Source organism: Scatophagus argus, chromosome 12 (assembly GCF_020382885.2).
Source record: "Scatophagus argus isolate fScaArg1 chromosome 12, fScaArg1.pri, whole genome shotgun sequence".
NCBI classification, from domain to species: domain Eukaryota; kingdom Metazoa; phylum Chordata; class Actinopteri; family Scatophagidae; genus Scatophagus; species Scatophagus argus.
Genome location: NC_058504.1, coordinates 3880123 through 3893875, shown reverse-complemented (window position 1 = coordinate 3893875; position 13753 = coordinate 3880123). Strand labels below are relative to the sequence as shown.

The following is a 13753-nucleotide window of genomic DNA, read 5'->3' as shown; positions in this document are numbered from 1 at the left end:
ATGTCCTTCCCACTCTGGCAGCAGCTTCCTGCAGCAGTGGGGACAAGGCCCTGATCTGACGCAGGACTGTCATCTGGAACTCATGAGCATCCTGAGCACAAAGAGACACATGGAAGGTTTGAGAACAAGAGCTGTCAGGATTAGCTGAAACAACAAGAACCATCAGACCAGGTGGCTCACCTTTTGATGGTTATCCAGGAACTCAGGAGCATTGACTGAGAGCGTCCTCTTGAACAAATTGAGAGCCTGGATTTTGTGGTGGGAACTGCTAGAGCGATGACTGCACACAACGTTCATGAATCTTCTACAGTACGCGAAGAAAAGACAGAAATGGTGAGTTTCTGCTGTTTTAGTTTGGTTCCAGCATAGTGTGTGCGAGTGTGTTAGTGTCTGTGAGTGTGTGTGTGTGTGTGTGGCTGCTGTACCTGATGAGTTCAGCCTCATGGACCGAAGCCCACACCTCTTCGTGGTAGCTGATGTCCCTGATGAAGTCAGCCAGCGTGATCAGGCTCTGGAGGCTGGAGTTCATGTAGCAGATCTGGGATGCGTTTGGAAACCTGACACACAAACACAACACTTGAGAACACACAGCTGGACCAGTATATTTTCTTTTTTCGTTTGACTCAACAACTTTGTTTTGTTTCAGGTGTGTGTGTTTTTATGCAGATTTACTCACCCAAGCCAGTCATGCTGACCTTCACGACTCAGGAAAGCGATGATCTGCAGCTCATCGATGAAAGGGATATGATGTGTATCGGCACTACACAAAGACAGAGACACAAACACACACGGTCAATCAAGTTGTAAGTTACTCAGTGTATCAGGACCATTAATACAATCATGACGGTCACATCACTTGACTGTACTAATGGACCCGACACCCTAAGTGAGTTTCCATCCACCTGTTTTGTTGTTCATTTTTAATTTGAGCATAAAAAGCACCACAAAATACCATAAGAAAGTTTTAACATGCTGAGGAAGGATAGAAAATTGATCATAATCTGCACAAATCATGTGACTTGAACACAAACATTAGATCTGTTTGGATCATTGAGGAGGCTGCAACTTTTGTCAAACAAAACATAAAACAAACTAATGACGTGTTTTCATCATGAGGTCTGTCTGGTTCTGCACCATCTTCTTCTGTAAAGGTTTAGTGAACCGGAGGATTAACGACACCAACTGTTTATCTCACTATACTTTCCTCCAAATGAAGACTTTTTTTTTTATTATTCTGTTGGTTAATGAGCAACAAAGTAATCAGCAAATTCTTTGAATAATCGACTAATTGTTTTAGTCACTTTCAAGCAATAGTAAACTGCTGCACATTCTCAGGTCAAATGGCAGGATTTGCTTCTTGTCTTTGTCATTTAAAACAATAAACTGAATATATTTGGACATTTGGTCCCACAAGATGAAACATCACAACATCACAGGGCCTTGGCATCTATGAAAACTATGATTTAAATCTGGTCCAATCCAGTCAAAGAATAATTGGCCAGTGTCTGGAGCCCTGACTTGTCCCCTGAAGCGTGAGTCATGTGCAGCTCATCCCTTTGCTGCTTCTTAGTTTGCTCCTCATCTTCCTCTTTGGGAGTTTTACACTCGGGCTCACTCATCTGCAGTGTGAGTCTTCTTTGTAGATTTGACAGGACTACAACATCGAGTAAGAAGCAGGTTGTCATCTTTGCTGGTCTGAATAAAGTTTAAGTGGAAATCTACTACTTGCTGTGTTCTATGTGGATGTAAGTGAGTTTGATTTCTTCATGGGTGCTGTTTTAAAATGCTCAGTGCTGAATGTTTGCAAACATTTGCAGATATACAGAAACTCGACTTAAACAGGCAAAGAGAAGAGCTATGATTTAAATCTGGGCCCGTTTGGTCAATGAATAAGTAAACAAATACTACTACAGTGGTACTAATACTTACTTATATTAATACAGTCACATTTTACTTGGTACCAAAAGAATTTCTGAGGTCGAGTCAGCAGCTCCACTCTTGTTTCTGTGGTTCTGAATAAGAACTTAGAAAACGTGATGGTAGTTGTGCACTTACCTTCTGGAGGACGTGTCCTGGTTGCACAGTGGCTGCAGCACCTCCTGGTCTCCTGGAGTGCTAACAAAGGGCAGCTCGTTCCTTTGCTCCTTGTCTGTTTCCTCGTCCGCTGCTTCCTCATCTTTCTCTTCAGGAGCTTTAAACTCAAGCACCTCATCAACCTCATCTGCAGTGTGAGTCATCTGGAGTTTCCACAGGACTGTAACATAGATGCAGAAACAGGCTGCCATTTGTAGTTCATTTTGTTCTCGATTGACTTTCCCTCTCTGTGATAAACAGTGTAAGTGATCGACATGAGTCTATTTACCTTCTGCAGGGTTTCTCTGCTCTTCTCTGCTCGTCTTTGTCGTAAGCAGCTGGAGCGACTCGATTGTTTCTCTGTTGGAAGAAACAGAATCTCTGAAGTCTCAAAAGTACATACAGATACCTGCAGACTGGCCTATGTGGTCAATGTGAAGCAGTGAAACTTTGTGTGAAACCTACTCTGCAGCAGGCAAAGATTTTGCTGCTCCAGCTGCTCTTCTCTGATTTTATACTTTCAGCTGCTGTTGTGGTGGTGGATCGTGACAGGCCGCGTCTTTGCACTGTCCATTTTCTTTATTCTGAACAAACATTGAAATAAACCATGTCAAGCATCTTTTGTTTCCAAAGTCTGAACACAAATCCTACAAAGAATTAAAATCAGTTGAATGTGAAGCCCCAGTACTTCCTGTCAAACATACCACTGGTCGACCGAAAAGCCTGTGCAGCCAAGATGTCTTCCCTGTGCTCTTTTCTGTGGGGGTCTTGGCAGCAGGAATATCTGAGACGGCAACTCTGGTGATAAACACAGAAGGCCAGTTAAGAACTAATATGGCTGTTCAGAATGTCGATTGTTTGAAAGTATTAATCTCTCTGTAGTAAATACAGCACATCAGTGTTTTATGTCATTGTAAACTCAATATACATTTCAGACTGTTAGACAATATGGAATTTTTAAAGATAAAATTGTGTTGGATTTTTCATTGTTTTCTGGCACTCTCCTGCTGTCCGTCCTCTTGTTATCAACTCCATGACCACCTCTGTTCCTCCCACCCTCAAGCCTGTCTTTGTTACGTCCATTTTCACAAAGCTGCATGGCTGCTAACCCACTCTTGCACCAAACATCACATCACCTCAGTCCTTCAAAACCTTCAATCCAATCATACACCGAATTAGTATTTAATATTTTAGATTAAATATCAGTAATATGCAACAAAATTCAAAAGCATCACAAATTATAGGCTTCAAAATACTCTTAAAATTTAAGCAAACACCTTTAAACCAGTTTCAACAGAGGCAGGCTGTTGTATCAGACTGCGTTAGTTTAATGTGCCAACTGAACATGTGACAAGAAGAGCAGAAACCAGTGTATCATGTCATGTAATGCAGTATCAAAGTCCTGTCTTCATGTCTCAACAATATCTTTCCTTGTAAATGATCTGAACAACACATGAACAGTTTCCAGTAGAGACAAGGCGATATATCGCATGACATTGTACAGATGTTTCTATTTTTCTGGTTTGTCCTACCTTTTGGAGATGGAGCTGGAGTTGTTCTTATTCTCCACAACTTTTTTACTCTTGTTTTCATTTTTCTGTAAAGGATAAAAAGACAAATTTATTTGTAAATAGTCGGAAAAAATAGGGGCCAGGCATAGCAGACGTGATCTGACATCAGAGACAACAGTGTCCACAAAAGTCAGAGAAATATTAATATTTCTGACTTAAAAGTTCAAATAAACTTTGTAAAAACTGTGAAACCAACCTTTTTCCAAAAGCGAGGCATGGTTGAAGATTTTTTCGTTTCGTTTCGATCTGAACCTGACAAGAATCTGAAGTTCCTTTGATGAAGGTTCTGCTCCTCAGTTCTAGAATGCTGTCAGTGCACATTAAAGCCTGACATGCAGTAACAATGAGAGGCTGCACATTAGAAAGCTTTAAATAATTTCAATACAAAAAAGAAAAGTAAAGGACTGGTGGATCACATATTTTATCTGTCTTTCTTTTAGTTCTTTTTATTGAATGTCACAATTTACATGAAGACAGAAAGGATACTGCTCACAACCCACAACAAACATCCCCTCCACCCTGCTGTCACTCCACAATTAGACCTGCTCCATCTTAGAGAGGAATATAATTCATGTATATCAAAGTGTACACAATGAGGACCATTGATTAATTCATTCATTCATTAATTAAAAGACCCAAACTTCCAGTGAACTGATCCTACCAATCACTATTGTATATATATTCAGTCTGATACTGTATATCTTATTTCTCTGTGTTATCAAACTCTTTGTAGTTTATTTAGACTCCATTGCCCTAAATACTCAATAGAAAACCAAATGTGGGTTAATCCACTGCTGAAAATAGTCCCCAGCAAATGCAGTATGTCCTTCTGTTTTAGTCACATTTTCCAAAAACTATAGTGAACGCCTGTTTGAAGAAATTATTGAGCCATTGGGGGAAAAAAATGGATTTGGAGCAATAAGAAAATTATTGAATAGCATCAGATTTAGCATTTAAGCTAAACATGATCCAGGACTTTTTAATCTGCTGGGAAACAATCTCAGTGAGTGTGTCTACATGACCTGAACACTCTGCTCGTGTATCATGTGACAATTGAGCGGGAGGTGTCTTTATGATTTGTCTTTGTTTTGTTTTTTCCCTGCTTGTGGTTGAATTCAGTCTGCTCTCAGATTTTGTGATAATGTGATAAAAGCTACGGACACAATCTTGGGAAATTTCAGTGTTGCTGTAAATGCCTGTAAAAGCCACAGTTGCCATTGTTCAGGAAAAGCAACATGCAACATTTGAGAAGCACATTAAGTCAAAATGAAGCTCTGACCAGAGGTAACCTTAATTTTTGTGTATAACAAAAATGCAGTCACCTGCAATACACTGGAACTCCATCAAGTAGCCGTTTGATAGTATAACATTAAACACTGGATTCTATTTAAAATGATATGAAGACAAGCATCAGTTTAGGGGGCAAAACAATAGTTATATGAGGCTTTCTTCTTTTGAAGAAGTGTGTGTTCTTTTAAATGACTGCAGCTTTTATGCCAAAATATTTTCACTTTCAAAACCTTTTAAAAAAGAATAAGAATTAACATGAGGGGTTGGACAAGTATGTCCATCCATCTATTTTCTATACCACTTCCGTTGAAGTCTGGAGCTTATCCCAGCTGACTACAGGCGAGAGGCGGGATTCACCCTGGACTGGTCGCCAGGCAATCGCAGGGCTGATACATAAAGACACACAACCACACACACACACATCAGGGCAATGTAGAGCATGCAATTTACCTAATGTGCAAGTTTTTGGCATTGTGGGAGGAAGTCAGAGAAGCCGGAGTAAACCCACGCAGGCACAGGGAGAACATTAAATTTTTTATTTGAATATTCTCCCTGTGCAGACATGCAGGACATGCAGACTCCACACAGAAGAGCCAAGACCGGGATTTGTTGCTGTGAGGCGACAGTGCTCACTGCTGCACCACCACGCCGCCTGAAGAGGATGTCAAATATTCTCATATTTAATTTTCTTCTTTACTTTCCTTAATTTTTGTTTAAGTCTTCTACCTTGAAGTCTTATCAGTTTTGAGCTCAAAATAAAAAGGCATAAAAATTAATGATCATTTAGCTGCACTGATACTATTGGGTCTTTTCTTTAATTTCATGACCCTTCATCTGTACACTCTGGCAATATGTTGTCACAAAAAAATGAATTCGTATGTGCAGAAAGCCAAGAAGCTTCAACATAATGCTCTGCTCTGCATAATGCTTTGAAAGTGTAGCTGCTGACAAACACCAAGAAATTCACAACATGATGCGGCAGGACACAGCCGAAGCTGAGTAGCATATGTTGTATCAAGAAATTAAGACAGAGACACAAAAGAATACATAGAAATGAGTGATGAACTTATAAAACACATTTAAAACAGTGGGTCAACCTTCTCTCAAATGTGTTGGCCCTTAAGGATTCTAACAATATGGAGTCCATAGAGCTTGCATGTTCATTAGTTCAAAATATGATAAATGTGCATAAAACATTGACAACTGACAACATTTGACCAAACTGCATCAACAGATGTTTGCTCACTAACTGAACGTATTTACACCTGGCACTTACATGTAATCTGGATATCTTGTGTGGACAAGGAAAACATGTTAATGTAGATGTAACTATGATTGTAATGTGTTCGGATTGCATTTAGATGTTGTCTGGCTCGCATTGTAAATAACATAAATGCAGTTTAGCACACTTCTTAAGAAGGAAAATTTCCTCAGTATGTTAAGAGATCACTAAGTGTACCTCCTCCTTGCTTTAGTCAGCCAGATGAAGCTGCATGATGCCCGTCCATAGCACAATGTTTGCTGACAAGGCTGCCAGCCCTGCTTAGCTTAACTGCATGATGATCATGATGTGGGCAGATATGAAGAAACATTTCTTAATGCCGGGTGTAACTGCAAAGGAGCGTTGCTCCAAAAGTCAGTGGTCAAGTTTAAGTGTAACAATAATTTAAAACAAACCTATTGTATTTTAATGTGTGCATCTTTATTTCACATATATCAGTATAAAAAATCCATGCAATGAATAATCTGGATGATATTGACAATTTCAGCACTGTAGTGCAATGAATCATCTGGGATCAGAAATGGACTCTTTTAGTAAAAAATCTCTGTTTGCGAAGTCAGCTGAATGCCGTTTAAACATCATTATCATGAAATTATTCATTTCTGTCCCTAATAGGGACACCTGGCCTCCAAAAGTAGGCACCAACCGAATCACATATAACCCTCTTTGGAAGGGGGGGCATGACGCAGGTTTACTAATTTGTCTCCCACCTTCACTGATTTGTCGAGTAATGGAGTACAAAGCTGGATGATGTTGGACTGTTGCTTGTGGTAAAGACTGAGGCAGTTTTTGTTTTTTTTCTGTTTTGTTTCTTTCTTTGTAAAGCTGTCTGTGGCACTATTGTCTATCAGTGCTGAGCTGAAGGCACAATGAAAGAAATGGGGTGAGAAAATGAGAGAGACGGAAAGGAATAAATGAGGCTAAGTGATATCTGTCACGAAAAGAAAGGTGAAAATGTTGAGGAACTGACAGAATAAAGATAAGGTACAGGAGAGGGATGAATAGAGGAGAAATTACTGGCGAGGGGGGGTTCTGTCAACTTAAATGGAGATAAATGATTAGCTCTGAGGGGTAAAAATGAAAGAAGTGAGTGCAAGAGATAACTAAATGGGTGGACAAGGGTTAAATGAATGATGGACGTAAAGTAAAAATGGGCGCAACTGAGAGGAATAAGATGTCTTGTTCTGCATGTAAAAGAGTATGGTGTCATATTTATATTATACAGGAAATGAGTGAGTGTCACTTTAGTGGAGGATTATGCATGTGTTAAGGATACTCACCTCTTTCTCTGGATGTAGTACAGCAGTGATTTTATCAGGCTTTGTGGTTAGATAGATAGATAGATAGATAGATAGATAGATAGATAGATAGATAGATACTTTACTGATCCTGAGGGAAATCCAAGCATCCAGTAGCCTATTACAGCAGTGTAGGTTAGTCAAAAGTAAGCAGACAAACAACCAAACAAGGCCTAACTGTTAGTGTGAAAAATAGACTAAATAAACATATGCTACATAAAGTACAATAGAGTGCAGAGAAAGCAGGTCGACCAGATTGACTGTGTGTGAAGAACAAAGAACAAACCCTAACCCTAACCCCCAAACAAAGAGCCACAGTGTGAACATATGTAAATGGATTGCTACTCAGACTGCTACTTAGTGCTACTTAGTTATATGGTTAAGTGCAGGTTAATTGTGCCAAACAATATAAGGTAAGGTGCATAGTGGAATAAATGTCCAATAAATAAATGTGATTTTTACGCCTGATGTGACTCAGACACAGACTGTCACTAGGATCGTGACCTCTGAGTACCCAGAGATGTGTTGTAGAGTCTAATGGCCAGGGGATCAAACAAGTTCCTGAGTCTGTTTGTGGAGCAGGACAGAGACAGCAGCCTGATGCTGAACACACTCCTCTGACTGATCAGAGTCCTGTGCAGAGGGTGGGAGTCGTTGTTCAGTATGGACAGGATCTTATCCAGGGCCCGTTTTTCTGCTACTGATACTACAGAGTCCACCTCTGTGCCCACCACAGATCCTACCCTCTGCACCAGTCTGTCCAGCCGTGTTGCGTCCCTCTTCTTGATGCTGCCTAGCACACCACAGTATAGAGGAGGACACTGGCCACCACAGTCTGGTAGAACATCAGCAGCAGTTTTCTGAAGATGTGAAAGGACCTCAGCCTCCTCAGGAAATACAGACGACTCTCTGTTTTCCTGTGGATGGTGTCCGTGTTCACTGACCAGTCCAATCTGTCATCCAACTGCAGACCCAGGTACTTGTAGGTCCTGACCACCTCCACCTCCGTGCCCTTAACGGAGACCAGTGTGGAATGGGGTCTGTTCCTCCTGAAGTCAACCACCCACTCCGTGGTTTTGGATGTGTTGAGCTGCAGCTTGTTAGCCCTGCACCATACAACAAAGTCCCCCACCAGGCTCCTGTACTCCCCCTCCTGTCCATCCTCAATGCATCCCATTATCACAGTATCATCTGAGTACTTCTGCATGTGGCAGAGTTCCAACTAGTACTAGAAATCAGATGAATAGAGTGCGTCCGGGGAGAGCACTGTTCCCTGAGGTGCTCCGGTGCTGCTCAGCAGGGTGTCAGATGGTCAGTCACCCATCTTAACAAAATGTGGCCTCTCTGAGAGGTAATCCTTGATCCAGGAGATCAGGTGGTTCACTCTCAGGTTGCGCAGCTTGTCTCTCAGGAGGACGGGCTGGATGGTGTTGAAAGCGCTGTAGAAGTCAAAGAACATGATCCTCACAGTACTGCTTCCATTGTCGAGGTGAGAGTGGGCCTTGTGCAGAAGGTACAGGATGACGTCGTCCACCCCTACCTTTGCCTGATAGGCAAACTGCAGGGGGTCCTGGGCGTGGCAGGCCTGGGGTCTCAGATGGTGGAGCATCAGCCGTTCCAGTGTCTTCATCACATGTGACGTTAGGGACACCGGTCTGAAGTCATCGGGCTGTCTCTGGTGTGGCTTCTTGGGGATTGGGATTCATCCCCACCCAGACCTTTTGTTGCAGTTTTTGTTCCACCTTCCTACTGTAGGACTCCTTGGCCTCCTTCAGGCGGACCTTGAGCTCCCTCTGTACCTGCTTCAGCTCTTCCCTGTTTCCCTCCTTGAACGCCCTCTTTTTCCTATTGAGGATGTCCTTAATGTCGCTGCTAGGGCTTGTTGTTGGGGAAGCAGCGCACAGTTTTGATGGGGAGAACAATGTCCCTGCATTCATGTAGTCTGTAAAACAGTGTGTGACCCCTTCGATGTCCAGCACATTCCAATCTGTGGAAACGAAGCAGTCCCTCAGGGTTTCCTCTGCCTCAAGAGAACACTTCCTGACGCGGTGGGTGGCTGTGGGCTGCCTCTGAATCTTCAGTGTGTATTCAGGCTGAAGGAACACCAGGTTGTGATCGGCTTTTCCCAGTGGGGGGGGGGATACCTGGACTAACATGGATACCAGCATGGATACCTGGACTAACATGAAGAAATGGATAAACGGATGACATAATGGATAGAATAATATCCAGGCACCCTCGAAAATAAGATGCTGCATCTGCAGGAGTTTCTCTTCTATTTAAATTTTTAAATTAAATAAAATATCAGAGTGGTATTGGATTATATAAGGAAAAAAATAAATAACTGTTAAAAAGAAAATTAATAATAAAAAGTAGAGGGAAACAATATGCCACTGTGGAATCTAGGTTGCCTAATTCAAAGAAGAAGAAGAAGACACAAGGCCGAAGTGTTAAGATGTACTAAAAATCTCATACCGTTTTAGCATTGGTGTCAAGTCTTAATTGGGGCTCTCAGGTTGCGCACACTGCCACACTGTCAGAGCAGCAGCATGAACACAATTGTGGTAATTAAATAATTAATCTTGCACTGTTGAGTAGTTAAAAACTAGCCAGCCCGCTATCTACACTAGATTGATAGCTATGTTGGATTTTGTACTTAAGACAACCATCAGATATGTAGTCTTTTCAAAAGCCTGCTTTTGCATGTCCCCAGTGCAGCACTATATATAAACTGACAAGTGTCTGTACCCCACATTACGGATGTGTGATTAAATCAGATGAGGTCAAGGAAACTCCTGACATTGTATTTGATTTAGGGCCACTTAGCAGTGTCTGTTTTCTCTGATATTCCACTTAGTGTCTCTCTTTTTCACCAATTTACCTGGTCGTACAATGCAAAGACGATGTTGCTTCAGTCATACTTGCTGTTTCTCATGCCATTTTGCATTCCTAGATTCATTTTACGGTGAGGTGCCTCATAGTGGCTACAGAAGAATGCTTAACAGTGCTGTCAAGACAATTTGGCACTCCAAGTCAGCATCAAAAATGCCACAAGCTTGGTTCTAAGGTGGAGTAGCTGTTTCAACAATCCATTATATATTTATATATATATATATATATATTTAAAACACAGTGCCACAATAAGAAAGCTATCATGGCAGCAAAGTTGAAAATGTTGGAAAAACAGTATAGGATTTATATTGCTTGTTTTGCTGTTGGTAGCTTGTCCTTGAGATGTTTAACATGAAGCCACCAACGATTCTTTCACCTAAAATCCCCTCAGATCTGTATTGTCTGTCCATGCCTCGTAACAGCAGTTCAGACACCAGGTGGCTTTGTCCATGTATTGAAGTCCTTTCATTCAAGTTCAAAACATGTTGCTGCTGATGCCATCATCAGACAAAAGACTGAACCATTTCCTGAGAATAATGCACATCTCTTCTCATTTTCTTGAAAAGACTCTGATGCCCTCTCCATTGTTGACAGTGAATATGTTTTCTGTCATTCAAGTCATTGATAGAAATGTAAAGACCACTTGTGAAAGGAGTGCAAATGCTACTTCAAGAACAAAAGCTATATATATATATAGATAGATAGATAGATAGATAGATATGTAGATATGACACAAGTCTGCGCAACACACATTCAGTCTATGTTAAATTTGAGGCCTGTATGACAGGTTCAGTTTTCACCATCACTGTTTCCAGTGACTCCTGAACCAAGCTGAAAAAGCTTTGTTCTTTCTTGTAAAATGACAAAAATCTCATTTGTCAATCAAGGGTTGTTAACCGAAATACGTCTTTTGCTCCTTGGTATAATGAACTTGAATAACTCTTTGTATTACCATTGATACTGGAGTGTATTGTCATTGTTAAATTCTCTTAAAAAGATCAATTTATGCCCTTAATCCCATCTACGTGCCACAGCTCCATGTAAATGGATAAGAACAAATGGACTTTTTACACAGCTTCTTACGCACCCTCTGAATATACAATGTCAAAGTGAAACTAGAATGTCTCAGCTCTTTTCCCAAGGCAGAAAAAAGAAAATTTCCATGAACTATGGGTTTTGACTGTGTTTAGATGAATGATGTGTTTCCACTTTCTTCAACTGCCCAAAAATAAAGCCAGAATTTAGCTTTTGTGCTGGAGACATAATTTGGAGTCACAGTCTGTGCAGTAGATATCAGACAGTGGAACTTGAAGATCGAGTTTCCAACAAGGTTGAGTTTGTCATGGTTGAGATGTCTGTTTTGATAGTTTCCTGTTTTATTTTGTAGTTTTTTCTCCCTTTGTTTGTGGTTAATCTTTTCATTTCCTGTCTTTGTTTGTTTTCTCTCCTTTTATGATTGCTTCCCCCGCCCTGATTGTTTTCACCTTTTCTAGACCCCCTAGTCTATATAAGCCTGTGCTGTCCTTGAATGTGTTTGTTGCTTTGTCTGTTTTTCCTGCGTGAGTTCTGTGTTTCCACTGTTCTGCCTATATGCAATCTTGCACCTATCTGAGCTATTTCTTCGTCCTTTGTCGCCTCAGTGTTCCTTGATTTCTTTGCTTTCCTTGTATTCTCTGTTCTGCCTTTCCCTGGGTTCGCTATGTATCTATGTTCCACCTTTTTCCTGTTTGCCTCTTTTCTGACGTTCAATGAAACTGTCTTTCCCTGTGTTCCTTGAATGTGCGTGATTCTGGTTATTTTAACATGTTAACATTTGGACTTATACAAAAGTTTTGCTTTTCAAGTACTGAATCTCAATATTGTGTTTGAGAAAAAGTCAAGGGATCACCAAAGTCAATTGGATTAATGTAAAAAAAAAAATACAGATTTTGTGGCAATCCATTAAATAGTTGCTGAGATTTTTCAGATTTGACCCAATAAATAACTGACACACTAATGTTGTCATGCCAGCATGTTTTTGGGCAGATGCATCAGTGCATTGAGATCAATATTTCTGTCTTTACTGCACTGTGTTGTGAGAACACTTGTTGCTGTCCTCAACTATACAGGCAAGGAGAATGCAGTGCTTTAAGTGCTGTAATTAGAGGAGTCTTTCTAACGCATTGCTTCTCTGTGCTGATTTCTAGTGAATAAAGCAATAGCGAGAATGACCTTTTCAGAGAATACACTCAAGGAGCCAGCAAGGTCCAGGACAAAAATTTCAAAAGCCCTGGGTTATTTTGAAAGTTTTATATCTCTCTCTCTTCAGGGGTGAAGTCTGCAGTGGCATTAGTTAAGCCATCTGTGAGACTGCTTGATTTTATTGCATTACAGCTGTATAGAGCTTTAAATCAGCCTCACTGAAGTTGATAGATACAGCCTACAACTCTGTCCACTCCTTCATTAGACAGTGTGTAATATTTATTTTATTGCAGGAGTTATAAATCTAGCTCAGTGAAGCAAAATGAAATACAGGGGAGGGCAAAGAGGAGGATATTGGCCTCTAATATATCCTAATTTCAAAGAAGCATGTAAAAATGTCAAATCTCTTGTTTGTGGGTATGTGTGTGTGTGTGTGTGTGTTTTGTGTTCATTCAGTCTCTCTTCTTACATTCCCTATCTATATATTAATTTTTAGGTTTCTTTATCAATATCTTGAAGTGTTATTTCCATTCAAAACTTCAAAAAAGAAGCATTTACAATGTCACATTAAACTGCAAATTAGGTATATTTCCAGAGCTTTCAGTTCAACTTCTAGTTCAGTACGATTCCTCTGAGGGATTCTGAAATGCTCGATAAATATCGGCACTCAAGATTTTCTCACTACCCCTTTCTTCTCCCCTCTTTTCCATCCCTTCCCCTGCCCTTCCCTTCATCCTTCTTTGTTCCTGCTGTACTTCCCTAAAGCTCAGAGGTACACTTTGGAAAACAAATGTCTCAGAGTCCTGAAACTAATGCAGCTAGTCCAAAATCATCATCATGTCTGTCTTCCCCCTCTGCTTCCTTTCGTTCTCTCTCATCTGTTTCAGTGTATATTATTTGCCACCATCCCTCGCTCTCTACCTTCCTGCTTCCCTCCTTTTTATTTCTTTCCCCCTGAGGTGTGGAAGTGATGCCTTTGAAAACAAACATCCCCGAGCTCCACTTGCTTCTCCTCTCTCTAAAGGACTAAAGGAAAAGAAATCCTTCATCCTTCAGTAACGATGTCAGATCATCTGTTGTTTGGGGAATGGGGGGAATCGACAGTGTATAAAAGTGAAAGTGATGAAAAGACAAAAAAAATGGGATTGACTGAGAGTGTAATGAAG

At 40.7% G+C, this 13753-nt stretch overlaps 1 long non-coding RNA gene across 1 annotated transcript; it reads right to left on the bottom strand.

Moving 5' to 3' along the window:
- Positions 1-1614: 1614 nt before the first annotated feature.
- Positions 1615-2901, bottom strand: LOC124068477. Its single transcript, XR_006844919.1, has 5 exons — positions 2778-2901; positions 2539-2657; positions 2363-2433; positions 2056-2254; positions 1615-1654 (listed from the first exon to the last, which is right to left on the bottom strand). It is a non-coding gene; the product is annotated as an uncharacterized LOC124068477 (long non-coding RNA).
- Between the last annotated feature and the right edge of the window lie 10852 nt (positions 2902-13753).